This window comes from Notolabrus celidotus, chromosome 4 (assembly GCF_009762535.1).
Source record: "Notolabrus celidotus isolate fNotCel1 chromosome 4, fNotCel1.pri, whole genome shotgun sequence".
Lineage (NCBI taxonomy): Eukaryota > Metazoa > Chordata > Actinopteri > Labriformes > Labridae > Notolabrus > Notolabrus celidotus.
In genome coordinates this window covers 6,836,717-6,859,607 of record NC_048275.1, presented here as the reverse complement: position 1 = coordinate 6,859,607, position 22,891 = coordinate 6,836,717, and the positions used below count along the sequence as shown (strand labels likewise).

The window sequence follows — 22,891 nt, the reverse complement described above, 5'->3', positions numbered from 1 at the left end:
TGTGTATTCGTTACATTAAACTGAGCCTTTTATATCTGCATAAAGAGCAGGTCCCCTTCCAAGGAGGCCACCATCTTGCACTGCCATGTTTCTACAGTAGCACAGGATGGACACACTTAATGCAATGCATGTTTATGTAGCCAAAAATGCACAAGGTGCAGGAGTAGGAAGAAGAAGAGAGCAGTTGTTGTCGTGCACGAAAGACTTTGTATGGACAGACAGTTTTATAGGCAAAAACTTGACAAATGGAGGATCATACTTATCATGCATCACAGGAGCTTCTGTTTCTCAGAGGCCAATGCTGTTTCACCAACGAGAGGGGTGAGCATCATTAAATATTGTCACATATGCATCTGTTGACCAATCCAATCCATTCATGAAACATGGTGTCATCCAAAGAAATAGGGTCAACACGGTTCTGTACCTTTAGATTTAGGTGTTTTAGTTATTCTTATAGCTCATCAGAAGAGATTGTTGCTGTGAGACTTCTGCTGATAATGTGGACTGCACATTTAAGACCCAAATAAACAAGTCTGTGGATTTTCACTCCATTAAAAACACTTAGATATGATTGTGGCTCATGCATTGGAGAAATGTCATAACTCTTTTCCCAATTGAACCATTAAAAATTGTGAAGAGAGTGTTTGTAACAGACTGAATGGCCCACTGTGGGCTAACATAAAACTCATCCCATTATAGTGAGGGCATACTGTCTTTTCCTTTAATGTGTCCACCCTTTATGAATCCTAATCCCTCCGAAGTACAGAGAAAATTCTATTCAGAACAGTGTCACCCCTCACCAGCTGGGACCATTTCTCTCTCCCTATTGAAAGCATCCGTACGCTCTCGATTAAAGCTTATTGAATTTAGAAATCTGAATCATTACAGTTATTAGATTACGAGACTGGCAAACGGACATGGCAGCTCTAAATTTCATTCAGAGGAATTAATGAAACGTAGGCGTGTGGCCCTCAAAGAGCTGGTCACATGTCCAGCTTGAATGAGCGTACTGATTGTATTGACTCTTACATAATGACCCTACTGAAGATGCATGAGAAGGGCGTTAACATGACAAAGAACTGATGAAAATCTAGGATTCAAAGCCTGAACAAACAGCCTGGAACAAATTGGTTCCATCTGTATTGACATCAGATCCAGGGATTATTGAATGCATTGACTTCTGACCCTGGGTAAATTTCAGTATTTGCATTTTCTGTTTAGCACGATTCCTTTTCATGTTACATTTTCATTATCAAGGCTTTTAGTCTCCAAGGTACAGAACCAGATGAATGATAGAATCGACAACAATGACAGCTCTAATAATTACATATGATGATCAACCAATAATGACTGATTCCTCACAAAGGTCCTTGATTCTAAGCTAATACATTGCAGTTGAGGGCTTGTATTTTTTCGATTAAAGCCTCTGCATGTAACATTTTGAAACTCCTGACTTTGGTTACCACTGGTGCTCAGTCCGAAAAGAAAATATGGCAATTGGCTTCACTCCCTGCTTTCCCATCTGCCCATCTTTCAGTTTTGGAGGGATGTCGTAGCCTGCAGCAAAATTAATCAACACTTGTGAAGTACTTAGTTCTAATAGCTTGTTGACCTGCTGTAGCTTGCAAGCTAATTGCTAACTCACAATCTCAGAATCTATTCATCTCTATTTAACTTCTGCTGCTCTGTTGTGTTTCGCTTACTGACATTTGTTTAGCACATTAATTTGGTGAATAAATCTGCAAACTTTTGATTTAGCCTAACAGGACAGTGAATTCAAACCATTTATTTATGGCAGCATGAGAAGCTTTCATGCTGTTTTGATTCTGGTGACCCCTTTAGACAAAATCAGCTGTCTTTTTCCACACTGATGACTGCACTTCCCATGAGCACCATCACCCGCTGTCAGCTCTTGTCAAAGCGAGCATTTGTTGTGGTTGCAAATGAGTTAATACAGATCTTTTTAATACAACTTTTATCAGGACGCAGAATCAACATATTGATTTGGAGCTACGTCCAATTATTAGCTGTAACATAACAACCACTACACTTTGTAAACTCTGATTTATTACTGTTAGTTACCTTACAGAAGGTGAGCAGACGTACCAGTTTCACAATGTTCCAATAAATGTCTGAATAATGTAAATTTGCACACAGTTTAACTCTTAAGTCCTCAGCAGTGAAGCATTCACACGCTGGCATAAATATTAAATCCTGTTCAGCTCTTTTAGCTAGCAAAGCTCTGGTTGTAGAGTTTCCCTATCCAAAACAATACTTCAACAGAAACATACGTCTGTTCGTTGATTCTGTTCCACTATCAGTCATGAGGACAAAACATTATGTTAAAAGAAAATTATCTGGGGCGCCGTTGGCCTAGCGGTCTAAGCGGGCGCCCCAAACACAGAGACCATAGCCCTCGTCACAGAGGTTGTGGGATCGATTCCCGGCCTTGACCATTCACTGCATTTCCTCCCCCGCTCTCTACTCCCCACATTTCCTGTCTCTCTTCAGATGTCCTATCTGATAAAGGCGGAAATGCCCAAAAAACATATCTCAAAAGAAAAAAAAGGAAATTACCTAAAGAGCAAAAACTCCTCCTGTTAGCTTACTTATACTTCCAACTGCCAAACTTTATCAGCAGATTTCTAAACAATGACAATTCAGGGTGAGTGCTGAATATTGACTCAGCCCTCTTTTTCAAGAAATCCTTTTCCTGTGGAAGGAACCATTTAAATACCGTTTAAAGAAATAACCAACATTGTTGTTAATCACTTGTAGGTTATGAAGAGAGGTCAGTGTACGAATCACACTAATTCAAAATTAGTTTCCAACACTTAACAGAAGTAAAAATCACAGTTAGCCAATGACCAACCATCTGGAAACAATTATCTTACGTCAAGCAATTCAAATTGAAACAGAGTAGGCTATTAAAGTGGATTTCACCATACAGCTGATTACAAACTAGGGATGTTCCAAACATGAATTTAACTTCTGACAAACCAGCTTGTCTAAAGGTTAGAAAACTCTCAGGAAACTGTCACAATTTCTGTCACATTGGTTTGCTGAGGGTAGCTAAGGTTGGCAGAGCTAGCACCACCAGCCTTGTCCTCTTTGCAGGTTAACATACCTGTGCTGGTTTCATATAATTTGGTTGGTCATTTCCCATTTAAGCAGACACATCTGACATACAACTTTATCTCCATTTTCTAGATTAAAATCCTCACAGCATTAAATCATTATGGCACAAGTCATTAATTAGCTTAGACACAATATCTGACCATCATTTCAGGACTAAAGTGATACAAATATGAATAATAAGTTGAAGCAATGAGCAGATCTCATGTCAACAAGACATCTAATTATTTAGACAACGTTTGAAAGATGCTACATAAACATACATGAATATAAAAATACAAACATTTCTGTAGTTAATCAGTGTCTTAGTGTGGGAACATCTTGTATCATTATCTGTGACATTTCCTGTGAACATATGTCACACTGTGCTGATGCCATATTGCACAGCTGACATGAAGGCTTTCTATATGCACTGGTGTCAAGGTGTCGATTGTCTCTCCAAAGGTAAGAAGACAAGTTAGAGATATGTCTTAATGGCTTTTTTGCATTTCTTATGGTGCATTGCTGAGCATGACTAAACCCTGTGTTTTTATCAGACATCCTTGTTTTACACTGGGGTTCGTCTCGGTTGCATCATTCCCCCTGACCTTGTTTTTTTTACCCATGGTGAATCCAGTCCACAGAGTTATCCTTACATCCCTGTTTTTTTTAATCTTCTACCAGACCACTGGGTCCAGCATGTCCCCACAGTGCCAGAAATTCTCACTGAAAGATTGGGCTAACGGATCGCCAGAGATCATCTCAGGCTGCACAATACTCCTGCATTTATGAAAAATAAAAGATTGATTCTTCTCTCCCAGGTCTTCATCTTGTCTTTTCTGCACTATTCATGAGCTCTCTGTTCGGTGTTGCCTCTGGGGGCACCCATAAGTATGTGTAAATAAGCATGCAAGCAACTGTTTACCCACAATGTATGTCGGGAGTTTGAGTAATTCTTGTCCATTTCTGATGAATAATGGATTTGAACAAGGATCCTCAGAGGCGTTCAGGGAAACCTTGACCTTGGACGCATTAGAAAATGAGTATTAATCCTCAGAGAATATGCAGCATCATTCCTTGTTTTTCATATCTTGTTCCATTAGGCGCATCCATTACAGGATTAATTGCACACATCATGTCGAGGTGGAATTTGCATTTTAACATGTACAAATCACGCATTGTGCTGCTTAGCTGTTGTGCAAAACTCCCTCCTTTTGTTCATCACATGCTTTTCATATTCCACTGATCTTTGCAGTCTTATCAAAACCCCTCCTTACAAGATGAGCATCTCTATGAACCTGATTAAATCTTAATTTATTTCAGACTCCACTGATTTGCAATTCTTACACAACAGCTAAACTTGGCAAAGTTCGAGAGATCAGTGCGTGCTGGAAAGGTGCAGCGATATCATTGGCCAGTATCTGTAAAGCATATGATAATGTGGGATAATATTCATTGGAGTGCAAGCAGGTGTGAAATGGCCTGATAAAATGAGACTGTTGACACACCTGCTGATCACAAATAGTAATCCCAGCATTTTATGGCAGCATCTTTGCCTTATCATTTGGGATTGTCAGCGTTATTGCCATGGAAAGGGTTTTTACTGAATGCAGGCTCAACACAACCAAAATAGCTAAATGGAGACAGGAGCACAAATTCACGAACACGATGTATTTCAATGCACAACAAGAAGTGGTTTTTCTGTCAAATAACAAAACTGATTCTGGTATATATCTCCTGGAGTTTAACTCTGCATGACTGTTCTTTTTATTTCTTACATGTAAATCAATCAATTTTTTCATAAAGCATTTTTAAAAACAGCATCTGACCAAAGTAAGAAACAATACACAGCTACAGAAACAATCAGAAGGAATCATAAAAGAACAGAGGGACTCAAATATTAACATATAAAAGTTTGTTTTAGGGCGAGATTCGTCCAAAAGAACAGACTGAAGTGAGGGAGGTTGTTTGAGGAGTCTGGGAGTCTGGACTGCCAATGGCAAGCTGTTTTAGCATTTGAAAGCTCAACTGCATATTCTTTGGAGATATCACACATTCACTTTCCCTTTTAGAAATGAACATTTCAGAGTGTGATGTTTAAAGATGGCGAAGACAAAAAGGATGTATTTAAAGGGCATGTACGTATGTTTCTGACAAAGCAATCGTAGGTTTAAGATAAGATGAGATAAGAGAAACTTTGTCCACCGGGGGGAAATTTGGCATGTACATAAGTGCAGAGCTGCTTACAGTCAATAAATTCAACATACCAATTATAGAAGCTTAGTCCTGTACTAAAGCTGCCGATGTGTGTTTTGATTACTCCCGGGAATGACTTGGCTGACGCGTTGTACTGTCAGATGTTTGTCCATACAATACCGTTTACTGTAGTTGTTGAAATAACAGGTCTTAGGCGTAACTTTGGTTTGCAGCACCATACAATCCATTTATTGCATCACCGTACGAAGAGTTAGACAGCGTCCACAAGTTTCTCCTTCATTGCACGAACAAACATTTTAGACGCGGTTCTCCATGCCGCCTGCCGACGCAGCGTCACAGCATCCAAGGCAACAACGTGACAAGGCAACAACGTAACAACGTGATAACGCAACAACGTAACAACGGTCAAAAACCAACTGCCCTTCCGGGTCAAGACACACATCTGATACCCAGGCGGTGACGTACTTTTATACCTGTGCCCTTAATGAGCAAAACGATGACACCTTGTGGCACAATAAACAATGTGTTTCAAAGCTTGACCCAAAACATGAATCTGGCTCTTACACCAATATTACAATAACATGCCCACTGTCAAAAACAAAAAAAAACATGTCACTGTGGCACACCAATGACACAACAAAATACCAATAATGCACTAAAATACCAATGTGGCAGTAAAAAGCAATCATAGTCATATTAACATTAGTGCAGAGTAAGCCAACCCTCATACTCATACCAGAGCATTATGTTAGTGCAGATTGTTTGTTGAGTAGAGTGATGGAAGTAGGGAGGAAGGAGAGCTTGAAGCGATCTACTCGCTCTGAACCGTCTTCCAGAGGACAATAATTCATATTCTGAATATAGAACACGAGAAGAGTCCTTCAAAAAATGTTTTGTGCCTGATTCACGACAGTTTCTTCTCACTTTCTTAGCACATTTCAGTCAGACAACTCACGTTTAAATTGTTTATTGTAGCAGCAAATACATATTCATGTTTGGCGCCCAGGCTCCGGCCTCATCACTCCCTGCAGAAGTTTACATGCAGACTTTGAGGAGTGATGAGCAAAACATACTTAACACCCCCCGGAGCCTGCAGGTGGAAGCTGGGGAGGCGGCGGGGAAGAAGAAAATATCAGCAATGGCATGCAGCAGCAGAGTCGTTGACAGGCAGAGGGAGAGATGGGAGATTTTTTCCCAGTTTAAATAGACCGCCAATTTGAGAGGCAGAGGGCGGGATTGGATGATGGATAAGAGAGTGGGACATGTGACGTGTATGGCATTGCAGCTCGAGTTGTCTGCCTGAGCTAGCTCGCAGGCGTCGCTCCATTTAAACATTTTTTCAATCTTAGATTTACATTGATCATGGTTTACCCACCACCTAAGCCATCGTCAGTTTGATAGACTGCAGGTTATTTTAATTCTTATGGTATGTCAATACTGATATCAGAAGTGATTTATTTACACATTTGAACACATTTTCTTCCATTTAAATGTAACAATTTAAGTTTCAAAGACATTGTGGGCAGTTGTGGCTCAGTGGGTACAGTCGGTCATCTATCTACCTGAAGGTTAGCGGTTCGGTCTCGGCTCCTGTAGTCACATGCTGAAGTGCCCTTTGGCAAGACACTGAACCCCAAATTGCTCCAGCTGTTGTTCAGCGGTGTGTGAATGTTTATGAATGAGATTAGCTAATGGTCCCTTACACTAGCAGTCTCTACAATCTGTGGGTGAATGTGATTTCAGAGGTGTTAAAAAACAATCTCCCTCATTTCATTGAATGAGTTTGTTTTATCAATACTGCAGTGGCTATTTAACTTCGTCAACTTTACAAAATTCAAATCAAAAACCAGACACGGGGCACAGGGAGAGTGGATCATACACCGTGTCCAAAGATTCCCAATGTCCAGCCAAGTATGCAGTATTTTGGTAGTTTATTGTAGAACAAAAAAAAGGCTTCTTTCAAACAATGGGTAGCATCTTTGTGCCTTGAAATCTCCGGGTGTAAAAACATTCACCTTCCCCGGTGTCCGCCCCTCCTATCTTACCTGCCCATCTATATACACGTCACCCAGTGCAAAACTATCAACGTATAAAAGTGAATAATGAAATATATTAATAACCCCTTAGGCATCAAAGTTAATCCCAGAATTACCTTAAATTAAATAACACTAGTTTAATTGATTAAAGTAAAACTAATCCAATATATGAAACAATGTAAATAGCTCCAACAAATACTCTTCATAAAAATGTTTTTCTTCTTCAAAACAAGCTGATTTCTTCAAAAAATCCTCTCTTAAAAGTCTTGAAAAGGAGGTTGCCTTATAATCAGTTATCTCATGATGTGGCCAATACTGTAACTTACATTCAGTTTGATTGTTTCTTCCATGAACATGAATAACTGATTAACAAAGTAAGAGCGCACAAACACAATCCACAGCCCACATAACCACTTTCAACACGTTCAAATCCGTCACTTAGAGCAGATGTGAGTTGTGTGCTGTATCTCCTCAAAGAGAGAACCATATAACTGTCCATCAGAAGTATTGAGCATTCCCTCATGTACACATCATTAACACTTCATATACAGAATGCGTGTGCTAAATCCCTTTGCATGCATATATTTGAATATTGTGCTCTGCAATGAATGTGCTCGCCTTTATTCCAAGGATGGAACTCTGGACATACGAGGAGATATTTAAATCTGAAAACACTGAAAGTAAATATGCAATTATACCTGATAACTTGAACAAACATTGGTGGAAACGACTTCAACGACTGGATGCTTCTTCAGACCTCAGTTAGTGCTGTTGTGGTAAATTGGTGACATTCACATGGCGGCTGACAACAGCTGTTTAACGTTTGATTTTTTTCATATAATGGAGGGTATCGGTGTGAGTTTTGACTTGTGGATTTATTCTCCTCTGCTCTGCTGGCTTTCCTTCATGAAAGAAAATCCATTAATGATTTAAATTGGCAAACAGTGAGGTTACCCTACAAATATCTCCTCCCAGTGATTTTCACAACAGCGTGTTTGACAGAAGCCAGCTGTCACCATTATTCAAAAACGTTTCAGTGTCAGTGGTGTGTGTGGTGTGCAGTGATAAAGGGACGTCCACACACACACACTCTGAAAAGTGATTAATGGCCGCTGAGCTCCATTGTTGTGGTGCTTAAAGATTTCTTGTCGTTCACTTCATTAAACTGTTAGATCAAGAGGTTTTTAAACAGAGAGCTGTTTCTGAAACGCACACGGCTGGAGTGATGCCCAAAGCCTCAATGTATCTGACACTGGATAGATATATTAACGTCTATCACCTCTGTCACGTGAACTTTGTTCTTTAAAAAGACGTTGTTTAGAAGAGGAAGACTGTATCATTTGGGCTTTTAATCAAGCTTTCATGTCGTACAAAGAACCAGTGAAGCATTAGCCGTTATCTATTCAGGGGTGAAGTTAAGAACTTGCACTGCAGCCATGCAAACTTACTCATCAAGACCCTGTCACCTTTGCTCTGCAGCTCACTAACACCCTTCATCATGCATTTTGATTATTCATTGAATTTAACATCTCTGTAAAAAAATAAAAGTAAGCCTTGAGGCAAACTAACACCCGCCAGTGTAGTGTTACGCCATCATCTGTCTGCAACTCAGTTTTCAATCACGACCTTGTGCGTCTGTTAAAGGAGGGATCTAAAAGCAGTATGATTCCCTTTATTTGGTGTTTCAACTACAAAAGTAACATGCTCTGCACTTAAGCACCAAGCTGTAAGTGCTAGTGTTGAAGAACTGAGCTGGTGCACAAGTGCAACAAGCTGCAGATCCTTGAGTGTCCACTTGAGGCTGGCTCCAAATGCCAAGAATTCTCCACTAGAGCCCACATTAAATACTCATTTTAGAACAGACTTTAACACCTTTACAACCAGGTACAGGAAAATAGTTCTGGTCTCTATGTACAGGAATGATTCTTTTATCTTTAAAGCTGAGGTGGGCTTTTATATCTACAGTATAACTCCCAGCCTTTATGTAATAGCTAATGATAAGTTAACTGGTGTACCAAATGGGATCCCGACAGGGTGAGACAAGATGTAGAGGGGTCTTGTCTCACCCTGAAGGGATTCTATTTGGCAAAGCCAGAACCACACTATACATTATCCTGCCCCTCACCTGGCTACCAACAAAAGATACAAACAAGTTGACACTAAATATTGATCTAAAGATGATTTAATTGATTAAACACTACTTCTTGGTGTCTCTCTATCTTCTTGATTAAGAGTAATAATAGAAATGTCCTCCATGTTGTCAACAGGAAGAGGTGACATCATAAACTTTATCCTGGTTGTGCCGTGACTTCTTTCTGCGAATGATTTTGATATGTGTGAAGTGTGATCAGGTTGTCCCAGGCTTTGCCTTTGCTTTTCAGAGTTAACAACGGTTGTCGATTGGTTTTAACCAAGAGACAACCTCCAGTCTTAAAATATATACCTGTGGCTGTTAGCAAAAAGGCTAAAGGCCCGTCTCTTTACCTCACACTAGCTAGACAGCAGTTAAGTTGAGTTCAGCATTTCTAATATGGCACCCGCTGACGATTGGCTTCAAAACAGCGCTTCAGAAACAGACGGGTGACATCAAGGATACTACGTCCATTTTTTATACAGTCTATGGATTTGACCAATCAGAATCAAGTATTTAACACGTTCAGGTGATTAGTAAGAAAGCTTGGGGGTAAATTAACTTAAATAATGCATTATAAAAAGGATTCAATTGTATGTGTACTCATAAATGAATAGGCATCATACCTAAATCATGTTTGTTTTTTTACCAGGCTGTAAACCTTTTTTTATTTCTGCTGAGATAATGTGCATTTTAACATCCTTGGCTTTCAGAGCCAGCCTCAAATACTCCTCTGGCTCCTTTCAGCAACAATGGATTCTGCTTGTTCAACACTGACCATTTCCTGCATACATAAACAACCAAAACCTCCTGAAATACCATAGATAATGCAACTCAGACTACATTCAGAAACCACATCACCTCCAACACCAAATACATGTTCCTTTACCAACCACTATCAGTGCAGATGTACCTGTTTGTACCATATCATTTGATATTGAGCATATGCATTCAAAATACTCATTTTAGAACAGACTTCAACACCTTTACAACCAGGTACAGGAAAATAGTTCTGGTCTCTATGTACAGGAATGATTCTTTTATCTTTAAGGCCAAAAGTTAAGTATAATTTGAGGCATGACTGATTTGCATTGTAGCTGTTTGCCAGGCAGCAAGTCTTTGGCCTAAACCCAACCTCTTTGCCAGTATCTGCCTCTCCTTGAACCAGTGGCTGACGTCACCTGGATCACTTCCATGTTTTACACAGTCCCGGCTGACTGTCCTCTCAGCATTGTAAGGTTACAGAGGCATTGTTTAACCAACTGCAGTAAAGGTATGTGTGATGATGGTAGACACTACAGGGCAGCAGAGTGTTTGTCTCAGCCCTGGATCCTGTCACAGACCGGGACAGGAGGCAGGTCAACAGCCGCCTGGCAGCTCTCTTGTTCAGACTCCAGGTTTTGTTGCAACATTTTTACACCCCCCTCTCTCTGTCTGTCTCTCTCGCTCTCTCTCTTACTCACGGCTTCACGACATACGCCCTTTCCTCTCAGTTTTACATTATTAGCACTAATACCTACATATTGTTTTGTTTCCGACTTCCTCATATAGGTCACACTCTAATGCAAGCCTTGCTTATTTACAACACGTTAGAATTAAACCTCTGACCCGTCTGTCATCGCTGTGACTGCTGAGACTTCATTTCTGAGCTCAAGATAATGTATAATAAACATTTTGAGCAGCACCATGGGACCAGGGATGCAGAGTGGATTTGCCAGATGGCCAGTAGAAAGAAAAAAACTGGACCTTGAGTAAACTTGATGACTTTGCTAGTTAAAGGCTCTGCTGCCCTTTAAATTGGCATGCATGCATGCAGGTCTACATGAGGCTTACTCAGTGACAGGGTTTGGAGTTATTAATGTAAACAAATACTGGTTCTCTTCTTTGTATTGGGCTGCAGAATTTTCCAACCATAGTGTCCAGTGCTGATCCATTTAGATTTTTAGAGTTGAGCCTAAAACCAATCTTAGAACTCATGAGTTATCAACAATGTGGCCTTTGAGAGCAATGTTTTAGTAATTTCTCTGGTCATTACATACAATCTGACAAACAGTTAAACATGCAATAATTGTGTTGGAGTTGGGGGAAAAAAATTTCACCTGGACTGGTATCTGCATATTCAGATTCTGTTCATGTTCAATGCTAACTCATCATTAGAGATTCAGGTTTGCTTCACTTCCAATGTTATCATTGTCTTTTGGTCTCTGTGACATCACTCATTGGTTTCTAAAGAGACATCAGAAGCCCAAAAATGGTGATCGCCATTTTGGAAATGCTGACCCAACCTAGGTATTAGTCAACCTGTGAACAGGCAAAGAGGTGAAGCTGAGGCAGGCTTTTATATCTATAACTCCCAGCCTTTATGTAATAGTTAATGATAAGTTAACTGGTGTGTGAACCAAATAGGATCCTGACAGGGTGTGACAAGATGCAGAGGGGTCTTGACTCACTCTGAAGGGATTCTATTTGGCAAAGCCACTAGCGCACTATACATTACCCTGTTCCTCACCTGGCTACCAACAAAAGATACAAACAAGTTGACACTCAATATTCATCTAATGATGATTTCATTGATTTGACACTATTTCCTGCTGTCTCTCTGTCTTCTTGATTAATAGTATTAATAGAAATATCCTCCATGTTGTCAACAGGAAGTCATAAACGGTATCTTGGTTGTGCCGTGACTTCTTTCTGCCAATGATTTTGATATGTGTAAAGTGTTTTGACCAAGGTCTTAAAATAGAAAGACAATGCGGAAGTGCTAAAAACTGCAGTTTATCAAGCGTCCACTTGAGGCTGGCTGCAGAAACACCTTTGCAGCATAATAAACATGTTTACAGCCTGGGAGAAAAACGGTTTATGTCTATATAGCTAATTACTCTATCGACACACACTGTATGGGGGGTGAATTTTTTTTTATAACTCTGTATTTTCAAAGATATCAAACTTACGAGTTTTGCCAAAAAAAAGGACATTGCTGACTTGATTGACAGGCGGGCACCCTGTAGCTGTTAGCGAAAAGGCTTAAGACCCGCCTCTTTACCTCACACTAGCTCGACAGCATTTAGGTTGTGTTGCACATTTCCAATATGGCAGTGCTTCAGAAACAGATTGGTGACATCAAGGATACTACGTCCATTTTTTATACAGTCTATGGATTTGACCAATCAGAATCAAGTATTTAACACGTTCAGGTGATTAGTAAGAAAGCTGGGGGATAAATTAACTTAAATAATGCATTATAAAAAGGATTCAATTGTATGTGTACTCATAAATGAATTGGCATCATACCTAAATCATGTTTTTTTTTTACCAGGCTGTGAGCCTTTTTTTATTTCCTTGGCTTTCAGAGCCAGCCTCAAATACTCCTCCAGCTCCTTTATTCAACAACAATCGATTCTGCTTGTTCAACACTGACCATTTCCTGCATACATAAACAACCAAACCCTCCTGAAATACTATAGATAATTCAACTCAGACTACAACAGAAACATTATCACCTCCAACACCAAATACATGTTCCTTTACCAACCACTATCAGTGCAGATGTGCCTGTTTGTATCATATCATTTGATATTGAGCATGCATTAAATTAACAGCCAGAAATATTCCAATAAGCATCAAACCAACAGCACAAGCTTCATGTAGACACATTTTTGATATTGTAAACATTCGGTCTGTTGTGATGTCCTGTCGCTTCAACTGTGAGGCAAACAAACCCGTGGGCCAGCAGGATTGCCTCTTATCAGCCCTAATTCTTTTCTCTCTTGGATTAATGTGGAAATTACTTTTACATGCCCCAGTAACCCAATGCATTAGCAGAAAGACTTAACGTATTTGTCTGCTGAAGATAGAGCCGGTAAAACACCAACTAATGATGAAGAATGTAGAAACCAAGGTGCTCCTCTGACTATTTATACCTCCGCCTGTAAACCTCAGGAGAGAGGACGTTGGAAGGGCAATCATCTGGAAAGGGTCTAAACAACAACAACACAGAAATAATTTTGCCGATCCAAAGTGAGGGCTCAACTAAAGCCTGTTAATGTATTCTGCTGCTGAATCCTCTTTTAACATGTCGCAGAAACAGATGCACGAAACAAGCCATGTGCCTCAAATCACAGAGTCTAGTGTGTGCAATTCAAAATGGGAGAATAACTCACAACAAAGCTGAAAGAGGAAGGTAATTCAGGGTTTACTTATACTCCAAGCACATGGAAGATATACAATTAAAAAGTGTTAAACAGCTGCAAGGTAAAGGCTGGTTGCTTCCACGTGTCAGAAGAGAAATAAGCCGATTCACAGCCACCTTACTCTCCTGTCCTTTATCCGAGGAAGGGAAGAGCATCGCCCTGCTCGGTGGTTTCGTCAAACTGCCAACCAGGGCCCGGGAACACACTTCATTAACCACTCCTATGGCAGAGGATGGTGGCTTTTCCAGACAGCAAGCACAAATCTAAAGACTTAGGAAGACCACAATGCATTACCCTGAATAGGCTTGTCACTCCTGCCCAGGTTCATTTCCTTTTAAATGTGAGCTTGAGTCAATCAAGGGAAATGAGCTAAGAAACCCTGACTATTATTTATCAGTTGAACCAGGGAGGTTGTTTCATCACCAGCCCTCTTCATGTCACACACTGTAGGAATGGTAGATGAGTGAGAAAATAGATTTAGCCTTGGAACCACCCCCACATACATATTAAACAGGCACACTACAAGCAGTTGAGGGTAAAATATGTTGTTCGTTAAGGGACATTGAGCCTCATGCAAAAACCAGTGGTACGTAGAGAACATTTTTTAAGTGGCAAATATGAATAGTTTAAGAGAATTTGATGCTATCACTGCTTTCCTCTCTGTCACAGCAACAGAGGGCAAATTATTTTAGAGGCAGTTTAATAATAATCGTTGTAATTCTGCTAATAACCCAACGGATACTCTCACGAAAAAGACAATATCTACCATAACACTATTTGATGCAGATGAATGGAATGACTGGATACCTCTGCTACCTCCCTACCTCTGTCCGTTCTGCTTGTGCACATGTTAACTGAAGCTTCACGTAAAGCTAGGAGCACTAGCAGATAACGATAGATTGCTTGTCACACAAGAATGGCAGGAGTAATAGTTGGATACGGTAAGCGATGACAACAATGAGCTTCAACACGCTTCCAAAGGATTTCTTGTGACCTCTCCTCCAGCTCAGGTCACACATCAATCTCAGAACCCATTCACTACCGCATGACGTCAATATGGCTTCGGTGGGGGGCGGCTAATGGTAGTTAGAATAAAAGGACCTCCAGGCAATGCCTCCTTTTCCGTGTGTTCCTGTTGTTTAGAGTCCAACTCACAAATACAGAGGTGCGTCAAGGAAGTTGACGACATCTTAGAGCACGTATAGCTTGATCCATCAGATATCTGGTAGGAGGCATTTAGAAGAGCGTGCTTCTTGTTAGATGGTGGTCAATGGGTTTGGATGGGATTGCATTTATTTATTTTGCATATAGCCAAAGCCCTATAAAACACTTGCAAACTCATGTAGTGCAAATAAAAACCAGAACACTCCTCGTACCAAAATCCATCTCGGACAGAGATTATAGATATAATCACGCCTGATTATGTTCGTACACTTTATTGGCTTTTGGTCAAGTCTTATGATCAGGCCTGAGGTTGTTTTGCACAGATACTTTAAGGTTACTCATGCTGCTTTCTTTAAGATGCATAACCAACAATGCAGTGGGGCACATTTCTTCAGACATCAAGGACAATTCAGAATCTTAAGTTTGAGTGACAGATCCCAAAATTCCAAATGTTATCTGGTTTCAAAACACAGTTAAGGGACGTTAAGTAATCCAAACCCATGAATGGTGTTAACTTAGCCAACATAAAATCACCCAACAGTTTTTCAGCTATTTTCTTGACCCACATTTGAAGCATGCCTCAAGTGGCCATAAGGGGAACTGCAACTAAAACATCCTTTCTTGCATAATTTTTCAGCAGCAGAGGATGTTGCTTGTAGCAATTATTTCATGATTTTTTTTTGCACAATGATCACTGGGTGCATGATTGCAAAACAGTGTTAATTTTGTTAACAAAATTCTGATAGTAAATACAACCTTTTTTCCTTTGACAACAATGAGAATTAGGAATCACATTGACCAAATGATAATGACTTAAACGCCTTGAGTTATCATTGACTGAATTATACTAACACTATTGACCAATCCAACAAATTACTGTATGTTAACAGGTCATGGATACTGCAGTGGCATGTCTCTACAACATCAGTGTATTTAATGTGAGATGTTGTCGAAAGTGTATAACTTTTTTACTTTTACTTACTTTCTATGTAAAGACAAGGATGTATCAGACATTGGTAAGAACCAATGGAGTTCCTAGTGGAGAGAGCATATGGTGGCATTTGAAGCTCATTACAGGAAAGGATTACGATTCTTTATAATTAAGCATTGAGTTTTCTTCACTACAGACCAGGTTTGTTTTTCTAATTAATCATAAAGACTGTTTGATAAAGTATTTAGTCTAAGTAAGAGTGCAAATGCAAGTTTTGACAGTCAGTCTTGCCTTAAATTTCTCAAATTGAATAAAAAAGAAGTGTCTTTCTTTGAAAAGCTGTTTGAAATGTTTCTTACAAGCCACTAATAAAAACAATTTAAGAGCAACATTAAAGGCCCAATAAGACATTGAAACTTTGTAAATTTTGCACAAAACACCAACCGTTTCTTCATGGAGAAATCCCTGTTATTTTCTGTATAAAAGGACACTTACTGGTAATTCACTGGCTTTGTAGAGGACTAAGATATTCTTAAAAATGATAAAGAATAAGAATAGAAGAATAGAATTTTTTAAGTATCTACAAGCCCGCAGTTTTGCAATGAAACAGTATTCAACCTTTCCTCTCCTCCCACTAAACTGCCCTCTTGAAGAATGTCTATGCTTTGAACCAAATCTTAAAGGACAGATCTCAAAAATATATAATAATTTACAACATTTAAATTCCCCATCACTGACCAGAACAAAAGGTGCATGGGAACGAGACCTTATGAGGACTATACCCGACGACATCTGGAATGTCAGCATCAGTCGCATTTACTCCTCCTCCATCTGCATTCGCCACTGCTTATTGCAGTTTAAGCTCTTTCACCGTCTATATTACACGAAAGCTAAATTGTCAAGAATCTTTTCAATTTCTGACGATGGCTGTCCTAGATGCAAACAATCTCCTGCGACAATGAGCCACATGTTCTGGTCGTGCAACACACTGAGCAACTTGTGGACGTCTATTTCAAAGTATATTCAGACATCTGCAAGAGACCAATATACCCGGAACCCTTTATAGTACTCTTTGGTGTTCCGGCAAACAGGCAGGGAATAACCTCCGAACACTCTAATGTAATTGCGTTTACATCACTGATAGCACGGAGACTAATCCTTGTCAAATGGAAAGCGGCTGGTCCTCCCTCCTTCATACAGTGGATCAAAGAAGTCATGATGTGCCTTCAAATAGAAAAGTTAAGATTTATGTTGAAGGGTTCACTTGGTAGATATAACCGTACGTGGATGCCATTTATTGAATGTGTAGAGAAACTGTCATTCCCGGCAACTTAAAGCAACATATGTCTGTGAGGCGTTTTTTTTTTTCAGACCGGATCATGTGATAGAATGTAAATGTCCCCGTTTCCTAACTGACCTGTGTTTTCCTGACCTCCTTTAAATCTAATACAAGTAAATTATGTACCCTGTTGTACCTTTACAACCGAAGTGTCTTGTTTCAGTTTGTTTGTTTTCTTTTCCTATTTGTCTGTTTTTGTTTTGTTGTTTTTGTTTGTGTTTTTTTTTTTTTTGGTGTTGTTTTTTTTCGTTAGTTTACCTGTATGAATATGTATATACATATCTATATGTCTATACACAGCTAATCTATGTTTAATGCCAGGTGTTGGCAACACTACTCTTGTTATAAAAATGTGAAAAATAAAATGTTCAAAAAAAAAAATGATAAAGAATATTGTAAGTATTAGAAATGTTGTCCCTCTTCCAGTCACATGTAGAAGGCATTTGTTGTTCATCTCAGGCAATAGATATATTGTCATGTCCTCTACTAGCAAGCAAGCTCATCAAGAATATGTATGGAAACATATTTGCCAATGTAGATTGCATGTGATTTAACTTATTGATTAACTTATCCAGGGATATAGAATAAAGGTATAATACCCAGCACTTCATCATTAATATAAGAAGAAGAATCATACTTTATTAACCCCCATGGGGGAAATTCAGTTTTTCCACTTGTGTTATTTTTTGTTCATGCTACACAGACAGTTTGGTATACAGTATACATACAATTTTATGCACAAGCATGCAGTGGACATGCACTTAGGGAGAGATGTCAGAGTGAGGATTCTGCCATCAACCAGCAAGCAGTTGGGGCTTCGGTGCCTTGCTCAAGGGCACCTCGGGAGTGCCCAGGCAAGTGAACCAGCACCTCTCCAGCCACCAGTCCACTTGCCAAACTTCGTCCATGTTGGGACTCAAACCGGCAACCCTCCGGTTCCCAAGCAACATGCAATATGCAATAAGCAATATGTGGCCAATGGTAAAGTTTTTCTCTATTTCCACATGTGAATATGATCAATTAAGATAGCCTGCTCAATGTATCTTTATCAGAGGCTGTCTAATGTCTTTGATCCAACTTTATATTTGCTGCTATCACAGTCAGCAGGTAGCAGCAGACGATGAGTTAATGGATGCAACCAAACATGGCGCCACATAGGCTACAACTTGTTTGCTGGAACTGTCTACAGAGAGCAAAATAACTCAAATGTGATTTAATGTAATAAACATTATTTTGTAAGGGCTAAGACTAACTCTAAAATAGCTGCCAAAATCAACACAGCTGCAAAATGTAAGACACAATGTAGTCCATCTGTATGCTTGGATGAATTTTATTGGAGTTATCTCTGCATTATGTCGTTGACCCTATTTGAACTTTTCTGCCTCAGAGAGAAAAATGTCTCACAGTAGAAAAAAAACACAGTTCTTTCATGAGTTGCATTTGCATACTTTGCAAACTTTCCAACATTTCCTCTTTTCTTAAGTCAGGTCAAAAGATTAGAGCAGTGTACTGAAACAACAATAGTACCATGTACACACCGACTCGTGTGCTCCAGTGGGGTGCACTGTCTCATTGGTATGGGTGTTATTCACAGGCATTTCAACGATCCTTCACTGCATACTCAATTAAAAGATTATTCATTCATTTATTTTCAGTTATTCACCAGCACTTTGTGTTTCTCTGCTAATTATTGCAGCCCTATCTGGCCCTGCTGGAGGAGGTGAGAGAGAGGTGGCCGATGATTTCTGAAGAGACTCTCTGTACAGTCTTTGAAAACATGCATGGAGCTACGAATCCACCTGCAAACCGAGCAGTTTTCCTTCATATTTGCCATCCTGCAGCATTAATGTTTGATGCAAACATTCTGCACAATGGCTGGTAATTATTCTCTCAGCGTGGACTGCATGGCATAAGCGTTTTCGCTCTGCATGTAATGGCTGTTAATCCTATTTTCAAAGAGGGGAGTCAGATAAAAGCAGAGCCACATGTTATGCTCTCATAAACACTCCACAGTTACGCTCATAGCACAAGTAAGCAAGTCAATCAGGGTGCAAGCACCATGGCTCGTCTTTATTCATGCCAAGTGCACACATTTGTTCTCTGGTTTCCGCTCTGCACTTAACAAAACTCTTGCGTCTGAAGTCTTTTGTTTGTTTCTCACTATTCTTTTTTATATTTCTCTCTGAAAGGCAAGGTCATGTGCAATCTATCATTTTCTGACAGGTCATTCTCAAGTACATGAGAGCACAAGCACTCTTTATGCTGTTGTTGAAGATGACAGGTAAATCCTGAGCCATCAAGGTGCTTGTTTGAGCTGCTGCAACTGTACAACATCTGAAAACAGACAGCGAGTCAGTGATTCGAGGTATCTCTGAGCTATGATGTAATGGAGACAATGATTTTCACAATAATAGTATGGGAATGGGATGCATTGTCTACATCAGAGGTTCCCAAAGTGTGGGTCGGGACACCATGGGGGGTCCTGCGACACAAATGGGGTGTCCTGAGATGTCTTCCTGAATGTTTTTTTTAAAAAGTTATCTTAGAAGAATAAATTTTACCCATTACAGTAAAAAATATCCACAAAAATAAGATAAGATAAGAGATAAGAGATTCCTTTACTCGTCCCACAACAGGGAAATTCAAGTGTCACAGTAATAGAGTAGACAGTGCAGAAGAAATATATAAAGCAAACAAGAGCCTATAAAAAGTAACAATTATTAAAAAGTTATTAGCAATTAAAATTAAAATTAAAGAGGTAAAAAATAAGCATATCTTACATACAAACATATATATATATATATATATATATAGAGAGAGAGAGAGAGAGAGAGAGAGAGAGAGAGAGAGAGAGAGAGAGAGAGAGAGAGAGAGAGAGAGAGAGAGAGAGAGAGAGAGAGAGAGAGAGAGAGAGAGAGAGAGAGAGAGAGAGATTATTGGTTATAGAGTCTGACCACTGCAGGAAGAAAAGACTTGCGGTATCCCTCGCCACGGGTGAAGAAGTCTGTCAATGAACGAGCTACCTGGTGTTGTTATGGTCTCCTGGAGGGGGTGTGATGTGTTGTCCATCAGAGAAGAGAGCTTTGCTATCATCAAATAGTATCAAATATCAAATATTAATATTATATTAATATCAAATAGTAGCTAAACTTAAAATAAAACCTTGAAAATAGAACATGTAATGAGTTTTCTGCCTTTCTTTGTTGCCAGATGACTCCTTAGTTTAGGGTTAGTGAACAGTGAATTATCAAAAGCATCAATAGCAGCAGGTTAAATTGATAACTGCACAGGAAACAAAGCCACATGCTCATATAGGTAGGCTCATTTTCTGCAGACCAGCTAAATGAAGCCACATTAAATCACTTTGAGGGACAGTGGGGGTCACAAGTCTTTGGCACCTATATTTTGGGGGTCGCGGGCTGAAAAGTTTGGGAACCCCTGACATACATAACACATATTTACTTCACGGTGCATTTGCTTTCTCACCCTAGCAGCCTGTTTTCAGTGAAATGTGTGCCTTTTCCTCCTCTGTACACTGAATGCACCTTAAGTAACCTGCTGCAGAGCTGTATGTATCAGTTTAATGAAGACATTTACACTGGAAATACTCATTACTTCTCCTCTATTTGTGATTTAAAATGTGGCTGTACAAAAAGGAAGCTTTCAGAGATAGAGTTGGAAAAGAAGCTAATTTCATCTCATTTAATTCTCTCACAATATCTATAAAATTGATTAAGACTCTATAAAGAGCGGGTATCCTTCCTCTTAAAATATTTAATTTCCCATTATTCTAATCAAGACTTACTCTGGCAGTAATGAGTGTCTGCCAAGCAGCAGGCTGGAGGAGCTCATCCATGAGATGAACAGATCGGGTAGTGGCAGAAAGAATTTCTCCACGTAGAATGACAACAAGAGCAATTTGTACCCAGATGCATGCATTAAACAGAGACCGCTCAGTGATGGATATGGGTGACAGAAAAGCCTTCAAGTAAACATACATACCATATAAATGAGGGAAGGGGCCTCATTGTGTGGGCTGATAAGATGTTTGAGTGAGGATGAGTCTAAAAGAAGGATCAGGACTGTCTCCATGTGAGATTTCAATTTAATACATCCTAAATTAAAGTTAGGAGAATGTACATTTTCATTATAGCATCTGGTGCTATTATGTTTTCTTTATTTCTTATAACTCCCATGAAAAGACAGAATCCACAATGGAATAAATCAACAACTTATTGTTTTAACAGTCTGAAACAGCTGCTTTATCTGTGCCATAGAGCTCTGTTGTTCCCAATGAACAAATAAACCCACAACAGCGTTCCATTTATCTGATTTTCATCCTCAAGGACCGCTGAGGAGAGACAGGAAATGTGGGGAGTAGAAACCGGGGGATGGTATGCAGTAAATGGTCGAGACCAAGCGGCAACCTCCGGTGTAAAAATGAGTCCAATGCATAAGTGTTAAAAACTGCAGTTCATTGAGGATCCGCTTGAGGCTGGCTCAGGAAGTACCAGAAACCACATATACACCAATTCAAAAAAGACGATCTTTACAGCAGAAATAAACATGTTTACAGTCTGGTACAAAAGACGAGTGTAGTCTGGATAGCTCATTTCTCGATCGGCACACACTGTACGGGGGTGAATTTTATTCTAACACAGCAATTTTGAAGATATTGAGTCTTCCAATGAGAGGCACAGCTGACTTGATTGACAGGCGGGGACACTGTAGCTGTTGGCTAGGAGGCTCAAAGCCCGCCTCTTTATGTCACAATCGCTCGACAGCAGCAATATGGCCGCCACCGCCGATTGGCTTCAAAACAGTGCTTCAGATACAGATGGGTGAAGTCACGGATACTACGTCCATTATTTATACAGTCTATGGTCGAGGCTGGGAGTCAAATCAGCGACAGCTTGGACTTTGGCGTCCCCCTTTACTCATTATTTTTTAAGCGTTTAAAGTTACACATTTTGCATCATTAGGGGCATGGCTGACTTTACTGACAGACGGGACCACTGTAGCTGTTAGCAAGGAGGCTATACTCCATCTCTTGGCCTGTCATAGGTCGACTAGTTAGGTGGAGTCAGCATTTCCACTATAGCACTTCTGCCCACCAATGGGTGACTTTATGGAGACCACGTCCATGTATCATACAGTCTATGATCCTAACAGATGTTGACCATGCAAATACAGAAGTGTACTTTCAAGTGTACTTCCCTCAAGAAAAAAAATCCTCTGTTTTTTCTGAATCAGAAATAAGATACTGGTGCCCTTAAAATCTCAATGGAAGCTCTCGTGCACACACAGTTTGGTTTAATCCAGTATAATTTTGGTTTGGGTTTGAGGCACTGGGGTGAAACTCATGTCTTTAAATAATTTGATAATGACAGCAGTTGATAATAGTGTGAGTTTGTTGACGTTGAACTGCAGCATTAGACTTCTGAAGCTTTTCAGATGGAAAGCTAATTCTGATTTGAAGGACAATGCAGTGCTTCTCCAGTGTCAGTTGAGCCAATATGGCTGCTTCATGGTCATACAGTATGATGATGCATCTGAAACACATTCAGAGTGGCTACATGGCAATTGCTTTAAATACTGGATTGCCATGTAATGCAACCAAGGCACCATATCTTGTTAATTTAGAGAAAGAGATGATATTTTTCTCAAGTGAATGCAGTACGCTTCTGTAAGCGAGAGACCCCACATATGACTAGGCTAAACATGTTTGATTTTTAAGTGTGTGTACAGCAACACTAAAGCCAGCATAAT

At 39.7% G+C, this 22,891-nt stretch overlaps 1 long non-coding RNA gene across 1 annotated transcript in view; it reads left to right on the top strand.

Moving 5' to 3' along the window:
* The window catches only part of LOC117811938, a 103,544-nt gene extending 99,613 nt beyond the window's left edge, over window positions 1-3,931 (top strand). The window contains exon 3 of the long non-coding RNA XR_004631088.1: window positions 3,799-3,931. This is a non-coding gene — a long non-coding RNA (uncharacterized LOC117811938). The remainder of the gene's footprint in view (window positions 1-3,798) is intronic.
* Window positions 3,932-22,891: the final 18,960 nt, after the last annotated feature.